Raw genomic sequence first — 6,808 nt, forward strand, 5'->3', positions numbered from 1 at the left:
CAGTGCCTGGCCCGCACCGGGGACCATGCCATCTGTATGAATGAATGAGTGGAGGGGCAGCTCCTCTTCTGTACCCAAGTGTTCTCCAGCAAGAGTCTCAAAGGACAATGCTAGCCTTCTCTCCCACAGGTGGGGAGGTTTGATTTTCATAAAATGAAAGGATATGAGTTTAGAAGTGTGGTTGTCCCAGCCCCACCGTGGCTCTTCTGGGCAGGAAGCCAGCAGACAGGTTTGTTTCCAGCGCTGCCTGAAACTGTCAGCAGAATACTTCTGGAACACACACGAGCCCTATTTTAGCTTTCAGGGTTGCTCCCAAGCTGTGTGGAGTCACCTGGTCAGTTATGCACACTCCCTGCAGTGAGATGGGGACAGGTCAGGTGGGTTCTCCAGGATTCCCTGGACAGGAGTAGGAAACTAGCCGGACCTGCAGACTGGGAAGGATATCGATCTGTAGCTCACCCTGGGCCACTTTCTAGACCTGTCCTGACATATGGGGACTGGACATTTCTGCAGGTCAGGCTGGCTCTTTCCATCTGGCAGAATGTCCGGATGGTCTGGCCTCTGACCCTGGTTCCTCTATTTCCTACTGCAGACCCTCAGGCCAATCACCAAACCCTCCAGACATCCATTCCCTTACCTGTCGAGTAGGAAAACCAGAACCCACCCTAATTATAGTTTGAGGTTCCTATGAGACAAAAAGAAGATGCTAATCTTCAAAGAACATTGGGGAAAAAAAACCCAGTCTACTAAATGACTTAACTAACACACTATGTTTTCTTTCTAAGTGACATTATGGAGGTCTTCAAAACGTTCGTGGAAAAACGGAATGAAAGTATAAGTTTATTTTAGTGTGAAAACATTTCAAATCCATGCGTAGTGTTTCCTTTTTCTGTCTTTTTTGGGGGAGGGGGTCAGAGGAGAGCATTTGATTATATGTATGTACAGAAAACTCAACAGCGTACATTTAACCCTGTTTAGTGGCGAGCTCTTTAGCCTTTGTCTTTTCCAGCTTGGTAATGTGAGCCACGGATTTGGGGCCCAGGACATTGCCTCCCCAGGGACAGCAGATCTCATCACCTCTGTCGTTATATTGGCCCCAATGGTTTCCACCAGCTTAGCCAGGGTGCCTTTGTCCTCTGAGTTCACCTGTGTGAAGGCGACTGTGGTGCAGGTTTTCCTGTGGATTGGCCTTCCCCTTGATAATGCAGTAGGGGACCCCCATTTTAAGACACAGGGCTGGCAGGAAGACAAGTAGCTTGATGGGGTCCACGACCTGTGCAGTCACTACCAGCTGAGCCTTCTTGTTTTCCACCATGGTGGTCTCAGTGTTGACCCCTGCTCAAAGGACAGGTGGTCTCTTAGTGGGGATCTCTCTCCCCCTAAAAGGGGATCCTTAACTGGCAGCTTTCTTCTGCACCCAGGCCACCAGTCTCGTTTTGCCTCTGGCCTGCCTGTGTGGGCCAGCTTAAGCAGCTGAGTAGCTGTCTGGCACTCCAGGCCTGGGGGAACTGGCTAATTGCAGGAGGCACTTTCAGCCGTTCATAGACAGCCCTCTGCCACTGCGGTCAGAGGTGGAGGGGCCTTCTGACAAAGTGGGTAGGGTCCTTTTTGGGCTGGATGTCCTGTCCTATGCCAAAACCCTTAGGCTTTTCCTCAACTAGGGGAATTGACCACCTTCGTGGCCTCCTGCTTCTTCATGACAGCAGGAGCCAGAGCCACCTTCATCCCCGTGACCTTCTTTCCCTTTGACATCTTGGGCAGCTGGAGGAGAGCCATAGTGTTTTGATAAGCATTTCCATGAACTTTTGGAAGATGCCTCCCCCTTGTCCATGTTGTTTCTCCCCATAACTCAGCTGGAAAGTGGAGGCATAGCCCTTTTCTCATTTTTCCAAGGTACATACACACAGGATCTTAGTATAGTTGGGCACATATTTAATTGCGTCATTGTCCTTCTTTAAATATTTTGCTGGCTCCTTTTTGTCTAGAAGATAAGATGCAGGCCCTTCCTTTACCTCCAGGCTCCAGACACTCTCCTGAGTCTCTCTGGAAACAGCCCCACCAACCTGCTTGCTGCCTCCTGACTGCACCCTCCAACTTCACGTCTCCTGGCCTCTGTTCTTACTACTTCCTGTGCCTGAACTGCTTTGCCACCTGGAGAACTCCTGCTTATCCCATGAAACCCAGCTCAAATGGCCCCTTCTATGTAAAGGTAGGTGGTGTTTTGGAAATTGTATGGGGCTTAGAGTCAGGAGCTTTGGGTTCATACCCTAGCTTCACCTTGGGACTTGATCAATCACTTTAGGTCTCAATACTTTTTTTTTTTTTTTTTTCTTTTTCTGAAGAGAGGGCCTCACTCTGCTGTGATCCTCCTAGCTCAGTCTCCTGAGTAGCTGGGACTACAAGCACATGACGCCATGCCTAGCTTTATATGATGAGCCAGGAATGGAACCTGGGCTCCCATGTGGCCTCAGCGTGCCCAAGTATCAACCAGCACACACTGCCATGCTGGGCCAACACTCAGTTTTTTCACCTGGTAATTATTGTGTTGTCAGAAAAGTCATGATGCATTTTGCGTAGAAAAACACAGAAAAGCATGTCATGACTTTTCTGACAACCTAGTATTTCCCTGTTTGTCTCCCCCCATTTGACCTGAAAGTCCTTGAGGTCAGGAACCACATTTTCCTTATCCTCAAATCTTCTCCTTAATCCTGGTGCCTAAGCAATTATAATCCCCCCCAGCACACACTGCCATGCTGGGCCAACACTCAGTTTTTTCACCTGGTAATTATTGTGTTGTCAGAAAAGTCATGATGCATTTTGCGTAGAAAAACACAGAAAAGCATGTCATGACTTTTCTGACAACCTAATATTTCCGTTTGTCTCCCCCCATTTGACCTGAAAGTCCTTGAGGTCAGGAACCACATTTTCCTTATCCTCAAATCTTCTCCTTAATCCTGGTGCCTAAGCAATTATAATCCCCCAAAATAATAACTCACATCACCAATGAACACCCATGTTCACAACCTCTACCAAGTTCCTAGGAAACAGTAAATGCATTAAGCAAAAGGGATCCCTTCACATCCATCCAGTCTTTTTAACAGGAAGCCCAGCTGGAAGGGAGCCTGTGGGTGTGATTTGGAAGAGTGTGATGATCACGCCATTGGGGAAGGCTGTGGGCACTAGCCCCCATGCAAAACTACAGGCAGTCATGCCAGCTTATTTTAGAACTTGCATGGGAAGAGCCTTGCAGGTTAAAGATAAGTAAACAAACCCCAGCCCTCCACCTGCACCACTGCCAGCCTGGAGGAGGGCAGATTTCAAACTTAGACAGATCCTCTGCACATGCAGTTCATGCTGGAGCTGACTTGGTCTAACTCCTGGGCAACACACCTTTGCACCCTCTGGGCTCCGGGTTTCAGGGGCTGGAAGTTGGGTCTGGGAGTCTCTGGTGGAGTGGAGACCACCCCGTATGGCCCTGGGCTGTAAAACTTGCTTTTCACTAGTACTAACTCCAGTCTGAGATCAACATGAATGAAAATGGTCCCAGCCTGTCCTAAACAATATGGTAGGGAAGGTGAGATAGAGCCAGGACAATCAGTGGGACTTAACTGTTAGTGATTAAGTGGTCCTTCTGCCCCAACAGTGGCGGAGTCAGTCCTAGATGGAGCCCAGGACTGAGTCAGACTCTGGAGGAACAACCAGGGTGTCTACAGTTTGAACTTTTTCAAGAATTAATTCCTCACAGTCAGCATCACCCACACCAAGCCACACCTACGTCTTCTTAGGCTGCATTCCCTTCCTGTGAAACTGCATCTCTTCCAAGGCACTCCCTTCGTGCCCCACACCAGTGCCAGGCCCTATATACCCCTTCAGTCCATGCCCTTCTCGCTTCTCTGGCCCCACACACTACACCAGGTCCCTCCCTCTACCTCCGCTCCACTTGGCCCATTGCAGTCACCTCCCAACTCTGCTCCCAGTTTCCCTGTGCCCCCTCCATGCCAGCCTGAAGCTACCTGAAAAAAATACAAAGCTGATCTCCCTGCCTGGGGGCTCTTAGGAAAAAAGTCAAACTCTTGGCAGGTACTGGCTGCAAAACAAAAACAGAAAAAAAACAGACCAAGACTCCAAGTGGTTTAAGCAGAAAAGTAAGTTGTTAATGGTGATAAGTCCTATGAGACCAGCACCCTAGGGGAGCTTAAAGCTCCCACCTGCTGGGAGGCTGGCCATGCAAAGCTACCACAGACCCCTGCTATGCTACTTCCAATAAAACGACATCTCTGCTGCCAGCCCAGGACATGAGCTTGCTTGTATCTCCTAACTCAAATCTCTGCCTGGGTCTGGGGGCCTCGTGCCAACCTGAGCTGCATCAGAGGCCAGCAAGTAAGTTGGCACCTTGACCCTGGGAGGGGAAGGCTCCTAGGAGGGCATTTCTTACACATGGAAAAGCTGTGATAAAGGGTCCTTCCTTTCCCACATTTTAGTATGACAAATGATTCCTGCACCCTCTTGCCTCACTCAGCTCTGCCCCAAACCTCTCGCTTGTTCTCAGCTCAGCTGCATTGGCTGTTTAGTCCTTGGATGAATCCTGCTCCCCTCCAAGTCCCAGCCTATGCACCTGTTAATCCCCTTGAGAGGAAAGCACCTTATCCTTGCCAATTCTGACCACTTGCTGCCACCCGTCCTTTGTCTCTTAGCTCAAATACCTTCTGTCAGAGAGTCGTCTTCGTTGGCCCAGTCTTGGCCAGTACTTCCCCTCCATTTGTAATCCCATGTCTGGTAATGTGGCTACTGGATAGGAGTGTGTCCCCTGCAAGAATGGAAACTACATGAAGGGAGGCAGTGTCTTGTTTGCCACCACATACCTCCAGTTCTGGTGGTATCTAGCACACAGTAGGTGCTCAATAAAAACACTTGGAGAAAAGTGGGAGCCTGATGGTGGTACAATAGTATATGCAACACCCTGCAGGGCTGCCCACGTGGGAAAGTTCTGGGTTCCTATCTGGAGACCTCCCTGAGTATAATGGTACACACGCCCATGACCATGGGCTACCTGAGGTAGGAGTGAATCACAGTACCAAGAAGCTGTTGAAGGTATGATCTCTTGAAAGACAGACAACATTAGAAAGAAAGAAGGAAAGAGGGCCAATAGGTGGTGCAGAGGTTAAAGTGGCTGGATACCACACAGATGACTGTGCAGTTCAAGTCCTGGACCTGGCAGCTTGAAAAACACACCAGGTGCCTGTGCATGCATGCCTAAAATCCCAAGAGGAGAATGGAGAAGGGATTGCAGGGTGACCATTCCCCCTGGGGTGAGTTCTCACTTTCCCTGTCTTTCTCCCTGTCGCCAGTGAGCACATGCACCTTATAGCAAACTAAAAGAGAGAGAGAGAGAGAGAGAGAGAGAGTGAGTTAGAGTTTTGTCATTTGCTATAGGGCATGTGTACTCACCAGAGAGAGAGGGATAGGGAGAAAGCGCCCTCTATGGGGATGGCTACACTGCAATCCCTTCTTCATCCTCCTCTCTGGATTTTGGACACACATGCACACGTTTGGTGTGATTTTTCAAGCTGCTGGGTCCAGACTCAAACCACGCAATTAGCCATGTGGGATGCAGCCATCATAAACTCCACTCCACAAGCTGACTCAAGAAAGAACTTTTAAAGAAAGAAAAATGAATGACTTTGAGAAACTAACGTGTATTTCATTTCCTTCATTATACAATGGGGTCACAAATTGCTATCAGTTCTTTACAGTTGTTTATAATAATTTTGGCGAGCAGACATTTACAGTTATGTAAGTAGTCAGATTGGCCAGGGTTTGATTTTATGGCCCTCCTTTTCCTCTTCAAAATTATAAGAAACTCAGGTTTGTAGTTCCCCACATTGATTTTGGTTGACGTAAAGAAAGGATGCAAGTCATCCAAGTCCCACTTACTCAATTTCTTTCTCATTAATTTGAAATACCACTTTTTATCATATTCTAAATCCCTAGATGTGTCACGTCAATGTCTTTCACTGCAAATGTTGGAACACTCAACTCAAACTGGTTTAAAGAATTTAAAACAAACAAAAAGTATTAGCACATGTGACCAGTAGCCTAGAGGCAGGACAGGGTGATTCAAAAACGAAGTGATGTTTACCTCCTGGCTTTATTGCCTGCTATACAGTGTCATCGTGGTCATGAGACACGCCAGGAACATAGAGGCTGCTGTGTCCTTACTTGTGCACTTGCCCAGTATTCTAAGCGCCCATTACAGAACCCTCACAGCACCTCTTTGAGGTAGGTACTGAAACGATCGGAGCGATGAGTTAGCTCGTCTAAGGCCACAAAGCCACAAAGCAGCAGAGCTGGGATTCAAACCTGGCCAGTCAACTCCAGAGGCCAGCCTCCTAGCCATGCAGAGTCCCACAGCGGCATCATTAACTATATCTACTACATGTACCTTATTAATTCTGCTGTCCCCTGCCTTCACAGGGTCATCCTCCCACCCTTATGGCTGCTGGATTTCGATCTGTGCTGAAAAAAGGTGAGTCTAGTATTATTGTTTCCCAAAGCCTTGGGCTTATGGTCTGGATTAGACATCAATGGGACCAGATAGCAAGGGGTCTTCCTTTCCCACTGTTCTTATATAAAAACTCCCATAGGATTTGGCAGTCATGCCTGGCCACAAGCTTCTCAGTGAGGGGCACTGGGGCTGGCCACAGGCTCCTTAGGAATCACCTGACATCCCCCAAAGCACTAGGAGATGAAACTATACTCAGACAGCTTTATACTCAACCAAACTGCTGTAAAAGCCAGTTGTTTTAAA

The 6,808-nt window shown here is 48.2% G+C and overlaps 1 pseudogene; it reads right to left on the reverse strand.

The window, feature by feature from the left end:
* Positions 1-964: 964 nt before the first annotated feature.
* Positions 965-1,752, reverse strand: LOC102468352 (60S ribosomal protein L7a pseudogene; annotated as a pseudogene).
* Between the last annotated feature and the right edge of the window lie 5,056 nt (positions 1,753-6,808).

Source organism: Tupaia chinensis, unplaced genomic scaffold, assembly GCF_000334495.1.
Source record: "Tupaia chinensis unplaced genomic scaffold, TupChi_1.0 Scaffold149501_1, whole genome shotgun sequence".
In the NCBI taxonomy this organism is placed as follows: Eukaryota; Metazoa; Chordata; class Mammalia; order Scandentia; family Tupaiidae; genus Tupaia; species Tupaia belangeri.